This window comes from Ictidomys tridecemlineatus, chromosome 6, assembly GCF_052094955.1.
Source record: "Ictidomys tridecemlineatus isolate mIctTri1 chromosome 6, mIctTri1.hap1, whole genome shotgun sequence".
Lineage (NCBI taxonomy): Eukaryota > Metazoa > Chordata > Mammalia > Rodentia > Sciuridae > Ictidomys > Ictidomys tridecemlineatus.
Genome location: NC_135482.1, coordinates 20,269,614 through 20,287,563, shown reverse-complemented (window position 1 = coordinate 20,287,563; position 17,950 = coordinate 20,269,614). Strand labels below are relative to the sequence as shown.

The 17,950-nt window shown below is 35.0% G+C and overlaps 1 protein-coding gene across 8 annotated transcripts in view; it reads right to left on the bottom strand.

Moving 5' to 3' along the window:
* The window catches only part of Anks1b (ankyrin repeat and sterile alpha motif domain containing 1B), a 1,051,626-nt gene that overhangs the window by 371,764 nt on the left and 661,912 nt on the right, over window positions 1–17,950 (bottom strand). The gene's annotated exons all lie outside the window — the stretch shown is intronic.

The following is a 17,950-nucleotide window of genomic DNA, read 5'->3' as shown; positions in this document are numbered from 1 at the left end:
GCGTTCTATGTGATTGTTGGAGTACTCCACAATGAGCAATGCACGGCCAGCAGCCAGAATTCTTTTTATCAAGTACTCCTACACTCATCAGTATGCAGCTCCATGCTCCTTGCTCCCCCTCGCTGGCTCTCCTTCATTACCCAGCCCAGGCTACACCTCGCATTTTCAATAATAGCCATCAGATAAGGCAGATTTTTTTTGTCTGCAAGCTGTAAGCCTGCTGCTGCTGCTTCCTCCTACACACCCATCCAAGCGTCAATCTTGAATGATGAGAGCAGTCAAAACAAATGCAGAAAATAGCAAGACTCAAAAGCAAACCAAAGTGCTTCAATCTGAATTGAATCTTCATACTGGTTCTACATTACCGGGCTATTTGTTGTGGAATTTTACGTTTCAAAAGACACCAGGAAATGCAAAGCTTGAACTATAGCTTATAACAGGGCTCACGACAGGTTCCTCTTTCCCTGTTCCCTTTTCTCCCTTCCTTTCCTCTTTTATTCTTTTAAATGCAGCACAGATAAATGTTTCTGATCTAAAGCTTCACAGTGTTTGGAGAATAATTATTCTTTTTCTTTACATGCCATATAAAAATGAACCTCTCTGAGATGCTTTTTTTTTTTTCCTTTTTGAACTACTGCAACATATAGAAACTGCATCGTAATCTTGAAGTCAAGATAATCCATTCCTGGTTTCCCAGGGCTTCTTCTAAACAAAAATATTATTAGGCACAAGAAATCCTTTTCCCCTCTGGTATTTATAACCCTATCTGCCAGGGTTACAATTCTTAAATAGTTACAAAGGTAATGTTAACTGGGTAGAATTTTTTAATTCTAAGAAGAGGAGCCCTAACCAAAAATAAATCAAGAATAACAGATGTAAATGTGTGAGTTTTACTGAATGGCAGACAGACTGAGTAATTTATTTAATAATTGGGAGAAACCAGAGATTAATAATAGAACTCACAGGACTACATCATCAGGAAGAATAGAGTCTTAAGACTGGAAGAGAGCTTGAAGAAAGGTTAGTCTGACCTCCTTCCTAAGGTGAGAATCCCTTGTTACTGTGTTCCTGAAAGAATAATACCCAGCTTCTACTTGAATACTGCCTGTAACAGAGCTCTTACTACTCACCAACAAGCCTCCATTTATTAGAAAGATATTTTACTTCCTACCTCACTCCTACTCTCTGGCTCCAGCTCTGCCTTTGGAGTCACACATTTTGGGAACAGTGCCTCTTCCTCAGAAACACTTTAAAAAATTCAAGATTACTCTCTCCCCCTCCAGAACAGCACTGGACACATTACTATTGATTGTGCCCAATAAGTATTTATTGAATAAATAAAACATCCTTTTTCTTCTTTCCTTAAGTCACGTCTTTCCCTATTTCCTTTCTCTTTTTAAGGACACTGCCAATCTCTCCAACACACAGACATTAAACCTCAAAATACCGCGTACCCCTCTCCCACTACTGACACCAGCTCCCAAGTAGCAGTCATCCTTCATCATGGTGTCATCCATTCTCTTACTTCCATTTTCTGTTTTGTGTTTATGGAACTGACATCTCCTTTGGCTTTTGCACTCTTAGTTCCAGCCCACCTAGCCTAACACAACAATGACTTCTATATTGGTCTTCCTACCTCTGGTATTTTTGAAATCTAATTTATACATGCTGTCAGAATAATCTCAAAGACACGGCTCTGATGACTATTCCCTGTTTCAAAACCCCTATGTGTTTTCTATTGATGTCAAAATAAACTCCCAAGTCCTGTGATGACATTTTGGGGTCTTCATGATGACTGTAAGTCATCTAACCTTTTTTCCTCTATCCTTTATACCCCTTCCCCAATTCTTCAGCAAGGGATATTACTAGCTGATCTCAGAAGGCAGCCTGTAATAAGCTCTGGCTGGTTTCATTATGTCCCTGTACTTATATCTATTTGCTGCCATTTCCTTTATGAATCTTCTTCTAATCCTCCCTAACAGGAATAAATCTTTTTCTTTTCTGTCTTAAAGAGCATTTTTTTTGAAGTTGCATTGCAGAAACAATTTTTCTAACTTACACAATAGTTACTTGTGTGTAAGATTCATTTCTTAAAGCAAGGAATATACCTTACTGACACTGCACATAGTAAGAATTCAATTTGCACCTGCTAAACAAAATAATGTAATGCTAAACAAAAATTTCACAATTGAAACTTACATAAGGTCATCTTATACTCAGATTTAAAACTTGTATTTTTAACCTATATCCCTAAACTCTGAATATCTCTGAAAAGAAGATATTTTAGTTTTTGAATATAATTTTTAGGTCTGGGTTTTTGTTCATCATCCTTATCCCCTTTTTGAGTGAGCAACTCTGGATGGATGGCAGTGTACCTGATTACAGTTTATCCTTGATTGCTTCTGGATCTTTTCAGATGACCAAAGAATTTGTAGGAGCACATGAATGAATTTTGGTAGATTCTAGTTTCTCAACATTACCTGCACAAGTAGCTGAAAACAAGATTCTATTTGTCCCTGACCAGCTCTACAGTTGTTATAACACAGAGTTAAAGATAAGTTTCAATTATAGCTTCTCCTAGGTTGCCATCCACAGTGTTTTCCCTGAACATTTTAAGTTATGAGTAGGTGAATAAGCTACCTAGAAACTGAGCAAACACGAAAATAGCATTTTGGATTGGCAAGATAGTTCCTCAAATTCTAACTCATTTCTTAAGATACAAAACAGGGGCCAAGTGCAGAATACAGCACCATAAAACTCCTAGATAGGAAATCATCTTTGTTAAATGAATGAATAAAATGATAATGGAAATAGCTTTCTTGAGATTTTGATTTCTTAATAATTGGAAAGGGAGACTTATTTCAAGATTCAGATTGCTATATAAAATACAGCTCAGAGAGATTATTAGTTGGGGGAAGTAGTCAAGAAGAGTGGAAAAGAGAAAAAAGATCATGAGCCATGTTGTTGGCTTGTGTTTTCAAGAGAGAGAGAGAGAGAGAGAGAGAGAGAGAGAGAGAGAGAGAGAGAGAATTTTTTAATATTTAGTTTTCAGTTCTCGGTGGACACAACATCTTTTTTTTTTTTTTTTTTAATTTTATGTGGTGCTGAGGATCGAACCCAGCGCCCTGTGCATGCCAGGCGAGCGTGATACCACTTGAGCCACATTCCCAGCCCTTGTGTCTTTTTTTTTTTTTAAGAATTTTTTTTTCATGAGTTCTAATAGGACCTGGTTCAGGCCTGAAATCACTTTTTTTTCACTTTTTAAATATATTTAAACACATAAACACCTAAAAATATGTGTTTAAATATATTCCTCACTTTGCTTAAAATACTTTCTCAGAGTCTTGAAATTCTTGAAGCATCACAACACATTCATGGCCAGGCACCCTTATTCAACTAGAACTTTTATGAGTTCTGAAAGTGAGATAAGAGGAGAGACAGGAGTAAAAAAAGAAAAAGAAAAAAGAAAAACCCCACTTATTTAGGGTTCTCATGGTTCGAACATTGTGGTGTGGATTATTACTTTCATTATAATAAGGAAACCAAAGTGTATGTGAAAAAACAAGGAATTTTCGTTGGCACAGTCTTCTGAAAAAACAATTCAGAAGTTCCACTCCCAGAAAGGCAGTGTGAGGACAACCACACAGCCAATCCCAGCTGAAAAGGTGTAATTGCTAAAAATTGGAAACAAATCAAAAGACTACACCAAAATTTCAAAACCCCAAATAACAAAGCAACCAATGCCTCTGCAGTGTCCTAAGACCATACAGTGGATGAAGAATATTTATTCAAAAGGTCTACTAAAACTTTGTAAGATCAGAAAGATTACTTGACACTTTAGCCATGACTTGCTTCCACCTGCCCTCACAATCCGAGGCATCCCCCCACGCACTAATTCTGGATGAGGGCACTCAAGAGGATGGACTCTCTCCTGAGCTCCCAACCAAAGGATATGAATAGGTAATTATCAAAAGGGGCAGGCCAGCATTTCTAATGTCCTCTAACTCTAAACTGTAGAGATTAAATTCCTGATGAGTGAGGTGGAGAGGCTGGACGCTTCTTTTGTTATTGAGCCCCACTCAAAGATCCCAGGGTCTACCCCCATTTGGGTATGGCAAAAATAATGGGATACCATATTCTTCTAGAGTGGAGGTTCTATGCCCAGAAAGGTGAGCTAAGAAGACCAGAAGCTATTTTCCCTATCCTGTGCCCAGGAGAGTGGCTCAAAGGTTTTGCTTAAGGGGAGAGTCAGTCCATAGGAACCGAAAGCTCTATAATGCTCTCTGCCAGGATTGACTTTACTTGAAAAGGTAAAAAGAAATTCAAGCCTAAAGTATTATACAAAGAAGTGGAAATTTTGCTGATGAATTATTAAAAGGAGGCTAGTTGTTATGGTTTAAATATTAGGTATTCCCCCAAATCTCCTATGTGAGATAATGTAAGAAAGTTTAGAGATGAAATGATTGGGTTATGAGAGCCCTAATCTAATCAGAGGGCTAATCCTGATAGGAGTTAACCGAGTGGTAACTGTGTGCAGGTAAGGTGTGGCTGGAAGAAGTAGATCATTAGGGACGTGTGTTTGGGGTCTATATTTGATTTTAGTCTCTCTCTGCTTATTGGTGGCCATGTCCTGACTTATTCCACCATGATGTTGTACCTCACCTTAAACCCTGAAGAATGAAGCTGGCCATCTATGGACTGAGACCTCTGAAACCATGAGTCCTTAAAAAACTTTTATTCCTTAGAATTGTTCTTATCAGGTCTTTTGGTCACAGCAGCAAAAAAAGCTGAATAAAACACTAGTACACTGCATTAGAGCAACAAACTAAATGGTAGCCCAGTAGTTTAGAGAACCAGGAAAGGAGGCATTTCCGAAGATCCCTGCTGTCATCAGAACAAACCTCAAAGACTGACTTAAAACACTGCTTAAATTTATTTGGACCAGTTTCTGGAACCATTTATACTTTAGGAAATTGACCATAGAGCAATCAATTGGCAATTAGTGGAGCCTAATGTCTAGGTGTGATATCAAATGAGGCAGACAAAAGAAAGATTAGTAAAAGAGACAAGGGCCTTTCCAAGATGACAGTGCCCATGGCCTAACCTGCACCTTTGAATGGATAAATACAATGTGGTACATTCATTCAATGGAATAAGAGTTGAAAATAAAAAGAAACAAGTTCTAATACATGCTATGACATGGATGAAATTTGCAAGCATCATTCCCAGTGAAAGAAGCTGATCACAAAAAAACCTCATATATTATATGATTCCATTTATATAAAATGTTCTGGAGAGACAAATCTATATAGAAAAAAAGTAGGTTAAGTGTTGTCTAGGGCTGTAGAAGGGTATTTTCGAGGAAATGGAGACTGATTGTTAATAGATATTGATTTTTTTTAGGGTGATAAAAATGCTTTATAATTGTGGTAGTAATTGTGAATATACTAAAAAACACTGGATTGTTATTATCCATTAGATTGTATGTGGGTGAACTGAATGGCATATGAATTATATCTCAACATGTTTAAAATTATTTAATAAGATATAAAATGAAGATAAAAATAAAAATATTTCTTCATATTTCTCTATGTATATAAGAATACAAAACATAATTGAATATAAATATACATTATGATTATTTCATGGTATTTTAGTGCTTTGGGGTTTTTTTGTCTCCATTTTTCTTGGTTATTACTTCCTATAATCCATATTATTCATCCTTCCTGCAAGGTTATTCATGTTAATAATCTAGTATACATATACCCATGCTTAAGTAATACACACACAGATGTTCAGATATATATGCACATGTGAGGTATTTTTCACATTATTTCATAAAAACAGAATCATATCACACTTCTGTGAACCTCACTTTTCTCATTCAAAAAAGTCTTATGGAACTTCTACTAAGTAAATTTAAGCTCTAATTTAGCATTTAGAATAGTCCAGAATACAGATATTGCCATAGTTTATTCAGTTTTTTGCCTGATATCTCAAGGACCACCCCTTATTTTCTTTAAAGTTATTATTTTTAAATTTTCAGATAACTGTAGACTCATATGTAATTATAAGAAATGTATTCATAGAGTGATTCTCTGTAAGATTTCACTATTATGATAACATCTTGATCTATATCACAATGCTATAACACAAGATGACAAACAAGCAATACTGTTAAAATCCATTGATCTTAGATAGATTTCATCTGTTTTACATGAACTTACGTGTGTGTGTGTGTGTGTGTGTGTGTGTAGTCCTATGGAATTTTATCACATATGAAGATCATGGGACCATCACCAGTTAATATACACAGCACTATCACAGGAATCCTTCCTGCTAGCCATGGCCATTGTTATGGTTCAGAGGTGAAGTGATTAGATTATGAGAGCTTTAATCTTACCACTGTATTCTAGTTTGAATGAATTAATTGGGTGGTAACTGTAGGTAGGTGGGGAGTGGCTGGGGGAGGTAGGCCACTGGTAGGTGTATCTTGGGGATCATACATTCTGACCCTAGTTCCCTCTTTCTCCTTCCCAGCTGCCAGGAGCTGAGTGGCTTTCCTCAACCTTTCCCTTTCACCATAATGTTCTGCCTTATCTCAGGCCCACAGCAATGGAGTCAATTAATCATGTACTGAACCTCTGAAACCATGAGCCAAAATAAACTTCCACCTCTAAGTTGTTCTTGTTGAGCATTTTGATCACAGCAATGAAAACCTGACTGACACAACCATCTCCCCTTCTCTCCTATTCCTTATTCCCTGGCAACTACTAAACTGTATCCTATTTCTATAATTTTGGTTATTTCAAGAATGTTCTATAATATATGTCCTTTGGGAAGCAGCTTTTTTCATTTAATATAATTTCCATGAAATCATACAAATCGTTCTGTCAATAGTTTATTCCTTTGTATTGCTGAGTAGTAGTATGAATGTAAGACAGTTTGTTTAACCACTCATCTATTCTTCTCCATAATGGTTGTATCATTTTACATTACCATTAGCAGTATGTGGCATCCTCTGAGCCACTCTGTATCTCTGTTACTACAGTTAAATTATATCTTCATAATATTTGCTCTTTATTACCCCTTTCCTACAACCATATGTGAATCTTAGAGGCATTTAACTTACCCATCTTAATTATTCTGGACCAAATTTTACATTTTTATTGTTGATCACTAAATAAATTTTGTTCTACTCTAACACTAAACTTTCTGCCTCCTTACTAAATATTTATTTATTTATTTATATAGACATGAAAGTTGAGTGTATTTTGACATATTATATATACATGGGGTATAATTTGCCCTAATTAGGATCCCATTCTTGTGGTTGTACATGATGTGGAGTTTTACTGGTCAATATTTATATATGAACATGGGAAACTTATGTCTGATTCATTACTGTATTTCCTTATCCTATTTTCCCATCCCTTCCCTTCATTCCCCTTGATCAAATCCAATGAAATTCTATTCTTTCCTCCCCCCAAACCCTTTGTGCGTGTGTGTTAGCATCCATATATCAGAGAGAACATTCAATTTTGGTTTTTTTTTTGGGGGGGGGTGACTGGAAATATCACTAAGCATAATAGTATCCAGTTACATCAATTTACTGAGATCCTGTGCTTACTAGAAGCAGATGTAGGAGTGAGATGGAATCTTAGATTAGTTTTGATTTGCATTTGCATAATTACTAGAGACATTGAACAGTTTTTCATATATTTGTTGATTGATTGTGTATCTTCTTCTGTGAAGGATCTGTTCAGTTCCTTGGCCCATTTATTGATTGGATTATTTTTTTAGTGTTAAGATTTTTGAGTTCTTTATATATCCTAGAGATTAGTTCTTTATTTGATGTGTGTGTGGTAAGAATTTGTTTCCAATTAGTAGGTTCTCTATTTGCCCCACTGATTGTTTCTTTTGCTGAGAAGAAGCTTTTTAGTTTGAACCCATCCAATTTATTGATTCTTGATATTAATTCTTGCACTATAGGAGTCTTATTAAGGAAATTGGGGCCTAATCCAACATGATGAAGATTTGGGACTACTTTTTATTCTAATAAATGGTTTAATTCCTAGATTTTTGAACCACTATGAGTTGAGTTTTGTGCATGGTGAGAGATAAGGGTTTAATTTCATTTTGTCACATACGGATTTCCCATTTTCCCAGCACCATTTGTGGAAGAGGCTATCTTTTCTCCAAAGTAGGTTTTTGGCACCTTTGTCTAATATAACTGTAATTATGTGGATTAGTCTCTGTGTCCTCTATTCTGTAACATTGGTCTACAAGTCTATTTTGGTGTCAATACTATGCTGTTTTTGTTACTATTGCTCTGTAACATAGTTTAAGGTCTGGTGTAGTGATGCTACCTGCTTCATTCTTCTTGCTAAGGATTGTTTTAGCTATTATGGGTCTCTTATTTTTCCAGATGAATTTTATGACTTCTTTTTCTATGTCTATGAGGAATGTTATTGGGATTTTGACTGGAATTGCATTAAATCTGTATAGTGCTTTTGGTAGTATGGTCATTTTGACAATATTAATTCTGCCTATCCAAGAACAAGGGAGATCTTTTCATCTTCTAAGATCTTCTTTAATTTCTTTCTTTAGCATTCTGTAATTTTCAATGTCATTCATAATAGCTAAACTGTGGAACCAACCTAGATGCCCTTCAGTAGATGAATGGATAAAGAGAAAAATATACACAATGGAATATTATTCAGCATTAGAAAAGAATAAAATCATGGCATTTGCAGGTAAATGGATGGAGCTGAAGAATATAATGCTAAGTGAAATTAGCCAATGAGTCAAATGCTGAATGATTTTTCTGATTTAAGGATGCTGATTTGTAATATTCTGTGGGAGGTTGGGGGGTGTTAGGATTAAATGAACTCTAGATAGGGCAAAGGGGAAAAGGAAGGGAGGGCATGTATAGGGGTAGGAAGAAGGTGGACTGTGATGGTCATCATTACCTAAGTACACGTATGAAGACATGAAGGACGTGACTCTACTTTGTGTACAACCATAGAGATGAAAAATTGTGCTCTATATGTGTAATATGAATTGTAATACATTCTCTCATCATATATAACAAATTAAAATTTAAAAAATTTAAAAAAGTGAAAAGAAGAAAAGAAGATGTATTCCCAACTTTCCATCACATAAGCCTAAGAACCAATTTCCTAAACAAGACTTCTAAAGACCAAATCCTTATTTATTATTACACAGAATATTTCCAGTTGGTCTTCTAATTTAAATTTAGATTTGGTTATTATAGTTTCATTGATTACTACTATTTCATATCCTCATAATCATTTTCATCTTTGGATTTATGTTTTCATTTGTTTGTAGTTTTGTTAGGATATTCTTAAATACATTCAGAAAATGTTTTGAACTGATAAAAATAAAAACAGTGTATCAAAATTTGTGAGGTACAACTGAAGTTGTACTAGAAACTTATTATAGCATTAAAATGTCTACATTATAAATGAATAGAATTTCAGAGAAATAACCTCAGTATTCACCTTGAGAAATAAGGAAAAGAAGAAGACAAAAAAAGTAAACAGAAGTTAGATCAGAGAGAAAATAAATATATAGAAAACTGAAAATCAATAGAGGAAAAAGCAATGAAAAAGGTGTTATTTGAGTTGATGAGTAAAATTGAACATCTTTATTCCAATACATTCAACAACTTAGATGAAAAGGACAAGTTTATTGAAAGGCACAAATTGGCAAGGCTCACTTATGAGAATGCTTACAACTAAATAGCTCTCTACTAAATTAATTGTATTTTTACTTAAAAACTTTCCACAAAGAAATCTCCAGGCCTCAAAGACTTCAGTGTTGAATTCTACCAAATATATAAGGAAGAAATAATGCCAATTCTATACAAGTTCTTCCAGAAATTTGAAGAGAAGAGAATATTTGCTAGCTCATTCTACTAGGTCAGCATTACTCAAATACTAAATCAGACTAAGACATTATGAGAAAAAAGCTATATATAACAATATCTGTTGGGCATAGATGCAAAGATTCATAACCAAATTTTGGTAAACGGTCAACAGTATATTTAAGGTAATAGAATAGAATCAACATTTGTTGGAGGGTCTAGCTAGTACAATTATTCATAAAAATGAATAAAATAAACTGTGTCCAGATTGAGGAGGATGAAATAAGTGTTTTTATTCACATATGACACGATTTTCTATATACAAAATCTCATGAGCTACACATAAAAATTACCAGAATTAAAAAATGAGTTTAGTAAGATTGCAAGATAAAAGATCATATGAAAAAATCAATTGCATTTATCTATATTAATAATAGATTATCAAAATTTGAAGTCCTAAATTATGCTATGTACATATATGAATATTCCATAGTGAACTCACCTTTATGCATAACTATAAAGCACCGATTTTAAAAAATTGATAGAAGGAAAACAAGTAGAATAGAGGAAGGGAAATGGGGGAGGGGAAAAAGGGAGTGAAAGAGAAAGTACCAGGGACTGAAATGGAGGAAATTTTGTTCCATGAATTAGGATTATGTCAAAACAAACCCCACTGTTATGTGTAACTATAATGTACCAATAAAAACATTGAAAAAATATAAAAAGTCTAAAAATCAGCAAGCTTAAAATAGCACCTGAAACTATGAAGTTCTGAGGAATAAACTGTCAAAAGATATGCCAGACTTGTACACTTAAAATTATAAAACATTGCTGAGAAAAATAATATAGAGTCTTAAAAAATGGAAAGATTAACTATTATCATGGATGGAAGACAACCTTGTTATATGCCAGTTCTTCCCAATTGCATCTATAGATTCAGTGTAATCCTAACGAAAGTACCAGCAGGAGCCTTTTTTTCAGTAGAAATAGTCAATTTCATATGAAATGCAAAGGACTAAGAGTAACCAAAACAACTTTGAAAAAGAACAGATTTATAAAATGTACATTGCCTTATTTTAGCACTTATTATAACATTATGGTCCTCAAGATAATGGGGTGTTGATGCCAAGAATGAAAAATAGATCAATGAAATAGAATGGTAGATTCAGTAATAGACTGATATTCTGAGGGTCAACTGGTTTTTGACGAAGGTAAAGAGGCAATTCTGTGGAGAAAGGAGAGACTTCTCAATGAGTATGACAGAACAATTTAATATTTACATGCAAAAAACTTTTTTGATCCACAAATTGTATCTTATGTAAAAATTAGCCCAAAATGCATTATAGGCCTAAATATAAAAACTAACATGAAAAACACCTAGAAGAAACTTTTAAAAAAATCTAGGAAGAGTCTTGAATTTAGGTTAGATACCAGAAACATAATTCTAAAAAGAAATTTGACAGTTAAACTTCAACTTCATGAAAATTTTAAAATTCTACTTTTGGGAAGGTACTGTTAAGAGAAAAGGCAAATCCATGACTAGAAGAAAACATATATAAATCATATCTGATATAAACCTGTATCCAGAAAATATTGAGAACTCTCAAAACTGAGTAATAAACCAATCATTTTTTTAAATGAGCAAAACAGTTGAACAGGTACTTCACCAGAGAAGATATAGGGATGGAAATAAACATATGAAAAGATGCTCATCATTGTTAATCTCTAGGAAAATGCAAATGAAAACCATAATGAGATATCACTTATTGACCATATCAAGTGTTGATAATGATAAAGATCAAATGACAATAATGCAGATCAACTGGAACTCTCAAACACTGCTGATGGAAAACAGTTTAGTAGTTTTTTAAAAAGTTAAATATATATCTATTATGTATCTCAGATGATCTGCTGGATAATTATCCAAGAGAAATGAAAGCATATACCACATATAGACTTGTATATAAGAATTCACAGTAACTTCCTTTGTAATAGTCAACAACTGGAAACAGCCTAGCTGTCCCTCAACAATTGACCATTCAATGAAACAAACTGGTTTATCTGTAAAATGGTTACTACCTGGCAATAAATAGTTAATACACACAACACACAAATGAATGTTAAAATAATTTTGCAGAGTGAAAAATAAACAGGATGCCCTCCAACAACAACAACAACAACAACAACAAAAGAATACATCTGTGTGATTCCATTTATATAAGGTTCTAGATAGAACAAACTTATCTAGTGACAAAACACAGATTAATGTCTATGCAGGGATGGGAGGGATTATGGAAGGGCATGAAGAACCTTGTGGGTGATACATATGCTCATTTTCTTGATTGTGGTAATGATTTCACAGGTGTATACATTTACTAAACATTGAAGAGTATGCTCAAATATGCTCAATTTATTGTGGGTTAATTAAACATTAATAAGTTGACTTAAAAAGTTTTTTTTAAGTAGGAAAAGAAATTAAAGAATGATTGGGGAAGGGAAATAATTTATTTTAGATAGAAGAGGGAATGCCTCCCTGAGAAAGGTGAAATTTGAACAGGGACTTGAATGAAGTGAGAGAGAAAGCCATTCTGGTGTCTAGGAAAAGAGAATTCTAGGCAGCCGAAGAGTTAAACCCAAAGGCTAATATCCTGCTCTACACTGCAATGCCAAGATGATACTGAGGGTGGGGAACCACCTTCCTTGACATGTTCTTAATGTCAGTTTTGCAGTCTAGTGAGTATCCATGAAAGAGATCACAAATGCATTTTTACTCTAGGATACAGCACCCAAACTCTTACAATTGTATTAAAATGAATTCATTATTTTAGTTTAGTTTTCTCAAATTAAATTTTCTCTTTTAAAAGTAGAAGGCAACTAATATTCTAATTATTTTCAGGGGCCTCTCAATTAGATTCTAGTTAATTGGAGAGAAGGAGATACTTATTTTTATACCTTGTTTGTTCAGCATTCACTGATTTCTTCAACAAATATTTATGAAGTACTTCTTGTTCCAAGCATTTCACCAGACAGTGGGGAGAGAGTTTTGAACATCCTTACATTTGTGCAATTTATAGCCAAGTGGAGAAAGCTAGTTATCTCTTAGAAAAATGCCATTTGAGATAGGGGGAATTTAAACTTAGAAATATGATTTCTTATTCTGACTACAAACAGAGATGAAATAAATTAGAGTACATATGATCTACTTCAATAGTTACTACTTGGTGAAACTCTAGGAAGAAAAAGGAGAGGCTCCAACCCTGTGAAATGGTAGTATTATAAACAGGTTATGAAAGGTTATAAATTTGTCTAAAGTCACCAAGTTGGACTTGAACTCTTGAGAGCCTGGCTCCAAGTCTAAAAGTTTGGTCACTATTTTACACTGCTTTTTACTTCTTTCTTTCCCTTTTGCACGAGTAAAAATGCTCACCTATACACATGCAAGCAAGATTGTCTTAAAATGATTTCTCAGGTTTTTGTTTGTTTGTTTATTCTCTTTTTTCCCTTCACCTCACATTCATCATTCTTGGTTTCTAATGCACAAAACAATGAGAAAAATTAGAAAGAATTATGAGAAGTGGGAGGAGGATAAATCCTGTCCTTGGGTATTTTTGTTTTATGCCAACGAAGGGCTTTGCTGTGATTCTGGAAGACTGCTGCTTCAGTGCTGATCCACGTGGGTGGCTGGCAGGTCTTCAAGGCACGAATGTTTGCACTTGGGGTCTGGGAAGATGGCTGCCTCAATGAGGGTGGCACAGCATGGAGGTGAGAGCCTTGACTCTCAAGCCAGACTGCCTGGGTTTGAATCTTGGTTCTTCTCCACTATTTAAATATTTGCTGCTTCCATATTTTATATGGAGCATCAGAAAAAGTACAATTTTGCTTGGGGAAATTTCTGTAACTTTGTTGTGCTTCAGTAGAATAAGGGGACACCCTCACTCTATCGATCTAAGGTTTTTACTAGAAACTGAAATTAAATAACATATGTGAACAAGTACTATGATGCAGAAAGAGCTATTTCAATGCTGGGAATCGCCTATTATCTTCACTGCCAGGAGAACATATACTTGTGTTGTTCATTCATCCCTCAACCAAGAAGACTGGTCTGAAGCCATCAGGGCTTTTCCTTGCCCAGTTCCATTTGTTTCCCATAAGACAAAAATGCATGGAGTGTGAAGTTCAGTCAAATAACAAACAAAAGCTAATAGTACTGTGAAGTGATCAGAATCCCCAAGCCCTGGATATCATTAGGGGTTTTGCCCATCTAATATGCACCAACAGTCAGATTTTCAGTACAAAGCAGTCTGGTGTTTGTAACTTATCTGCATCATCTTTAAAGAAAAGGGGGACAATAAAGCCCCACATCCCTGAGTGCCCCCTGTGTGCTCCCTCAAACCTAGCTCAGTTAAGGGAACAATGAGAGCAAACCTGGGCCAGAAAATCTAGATACTTATTATTTTGAAGGACACTGGCTTTCTCTTAAGCACACAGAGAACTAGGGCAAATTAGTGTTATCTGTAGAAAGCTACTTTCTTGTATGTATGCCAGGACAGTTGCTCCTGGGGATGCTGCTCATACAAGCAAACTAAGTGAGCTAATGCTGACAATGTCACTGCTTCTGCAGCCTAACATATAAAATTCCTCTCTGTGTGGGAATGGGCTTGGATCTGAGGGCACCATGGAAATGATATGTGCTGATAGTCCGACCAGCTGCCACTATACAAAATGCCATTAGGGTGAGAGGCTCTGCTTAGTGAGGCACCCTGAGGGACAGAGGTGCTATTTGTTCAGCCTATTGCCACTGAACTCTTCTTGGAGCAGTACTGATTTCTTGTAAGCTTTCCCTAATAAATCATATGTCTCACATGCTGTCTCCAGGTACTTTCTTTGGCCTTTCCACAATCTACCCCACAGCCCTGGTGCAGCTGTGCTATGGCCATGATATCATCTGAAGGTAAAAAGAGAATCAAGAGTGGGACCAGGAATGGTCATAAAAGATGATTCTTATTCCTAGCTTCATAATTAAGAAAAGGGATGGTAAGTTATTTATTTCAACATATTGCAAGTAAAGACTGGCCATTTTTAAAAGACTGATCAAAGAGCACGCAATACTTTTTCAGAAGGCCGAGCCCACATTTGGGAGAGAAATCACACATGTAACTAATAACTAAAGGTCTCTATGTGAGCCTGGCTTCCTGTCTTCTATCTTGTATTGCAGGTATAGGAGCTAGGCATGAATAGTATTCACTTCTGTAGAATAATGTGAAAAAGATTCTGACTAACAATTCTATTTTTAATTAGAAAGTAGCAGTATCTTATTTTTCCAACCCCAAATGTTTTCTGAGCTGAGAATTATAAACTACACAACTGCATTCCTTATGGAGAAAACGTGATAATAAAAATCAGCTGGAAAAGAGATGCTGCAGTAAGGATAATGCTGCTTCTACTGATGAAAGGATAGCCTTTCTAACAGCTCAAAATAGACACAAGCAGAGATGGCAGACAACAGAAGAAGGAAAGGGATTCATTATTTCAGGAATCGTGGAGTGTGATGGGTCAACAGAGTTCTGGATCACAAAGTCAAGATTTAAATAGGAAAATGCTCCAAGATCATGCATTGGTGTTTAAATGCTAAGGGAAATCAGAAGCTCAGATTTAATTTTCCCTAAGGATTTGCATTTTATTTTGAACTAAAAGCTTCAAGGAGCACTTAAGAAATACCAGCCTTTACTAAACAGATCTGACAACTTATGTGCTGGAGTGTGGTCTAAAATAGGAAATGGAATTTAAGTCTAAAATGCTAAAATCTTCTGGCAGAAAACAAAATTATATATATAGACCATACCTGATCGGGAAAAAAATAGTAATTCTGTTGATTTCAATCTCATTTCCCCTTCTTTTAAGTATCTAGCAAATGTTTGACTCCTCATTCAGAAGGTGGTGACTTAAGGTGTTAAATCATTGAGGACTCCTGCATGATAGCTTTGTTTTAGACTCAGGAGGAAGGGGGATCTGTCCTTGCCTCAAGGATCTTCTAGTTTAGTGGAAAGTCAGATATCATGCAAGATGTTGAACACAATCATAGAGATATGTACAAGGTATATGGAAGGTGGAAGAAAAGAAAGAAAGTTTAATTTGGCTTGCATACAGAAGGCCATCTGATCTGTGATTTGAAGATTCAGTACAAGTTTATGAGGCAGATATGTAGAAAGATGTTAAGTATTCCAGGCACAGGAACAGAATGTGCACAGACATATTCAATTATTCATATTGCTGGAATGATTCATTATTGCTGGAATTCAACGACATAAGTGCATGTGTAAGAAGAGAATCTGAGCACAGGAATGGGGAGGCAGGAGATGGTCAAAGGACTTGTGTGTCAAGAAAAACTTTCCTGGGAATGGAGGGATATGATAAAAATTTTGTTGCACAAACATCATCTGGAGGATGGGGAGGAGATAAACTAATACAGGGAAGAAGCTGGAAGTAGGGGCGACAGAGAAAGCCTGTGAAGCTCTTCTTCTTAAAAGAGTAAATAGATGAAATGACCCAACTAAATATTTTAGAGGATAATCTCTAAAGCAGAGGAAACTCCAAATATCCTTGGTCACTTAGAATCTTCCAAGTAAGCCCTGGTTCAATGGCTGATTGTGTTTCCTATGAAAAGTGCTTAGTTGGCCAGGTCTCAATTGCAGAAGTTAGACTTGGGATTGGTTCTTCCCATAGAGAAGACTTTGTCTAATGTTGAGTCAACCTCACTTGACAGACATGGCAAATGAACATAATTACTAGAAGAAATTTAAAATTACAGGTGATCTGTGCATGCATTACAAAGTGATTATAAAAGAAATTAGTATGTAATTTTTTCCAAAGAAGATTGTTAAGATGACTAAAGATAATAAATAAGGAAAGTTCTTATAATATATACTTCATATATAATATACAAGGAAGAAACACTAGAAAAATAACAAATATATGCTATAATAATAAATATAAGCTATATATCACTATCTATTAAAACGTATTGAAAATAAAAAATGAATATACTATTCATAAAAATTGGCTCCTCCCCCCCCCAAAAAAAAATTGGTTCCTGAAACAAACAAATTTCAAATAAATACCTCTCTGAGACAGTTAAGTACTGTCTGAAGGCCATGATTTTGGAAGAACTCATCAGAAAACTCTGGGTCAGACTTAATACCCATCACTCTTTAACAGACGCACTATGATTAAGTATGAACACTAATTAGTCACTAAATGAATTTGTTCATTTTTGCCTGACAATTTTAACTGTTTTGAAATCTCATGGGTAAATACCTTCTGATAGAGACTTGTTTACTTTTTTGATAAAGTCAACTAATAAATCTATAATTTCTATATAGAAGAGGTCCCCAAATCCTTTTTCTCTCAAAGTTAATGTTTATTTCCATTTTCTACTAAAATCCTGAAAACTTGGGGCTAAACACTTGGTTCTGCTTCATTGTAAAATGGTAGAATATATCATAAAATAATCATCTCATTTCTTTTTTGTTTTGTTCTTGTAAATAATATTTCAATCTCTGTATAAAACAGTCTAATGGCCATAAGAAGTTTCTTTAGGTAAGGTTAGGATGAGTTTTGAGAGAATTTTAATCTCAAGAACTCTATGTAATTTAAACACTTAAGACAATCCCAGCAACTTCACATACAGAAGTTTAAACCTATTTCATGTAGAGGCTCTGGCTGAAAATTATAATATAAACCAAAAATAAAGAAAGAATAGAGCTGTCTTAGAGATGTTAAATTAATACACAAAACATCTTTATCCAATAATATAAACATATAATTAGGTAATTTGCTATAAGCATTGAGATTCATAATGACTCAAAGTCATGGGAGTAGAAAAAGAGCTTTTTTATTTTCTTTTCTATACAACTTAGAGCCAAACTGGGACTGTCAGGGACATAGTTGTATTTGCCACCCTATAAACAACCATGAAAGTGAACTTGCAACAAGAGTTTTCCCCAGTGGACCCAATGGATGAGTCCCAACCCTGGCCAACATATTGATTAAAGTGTTTTCTTT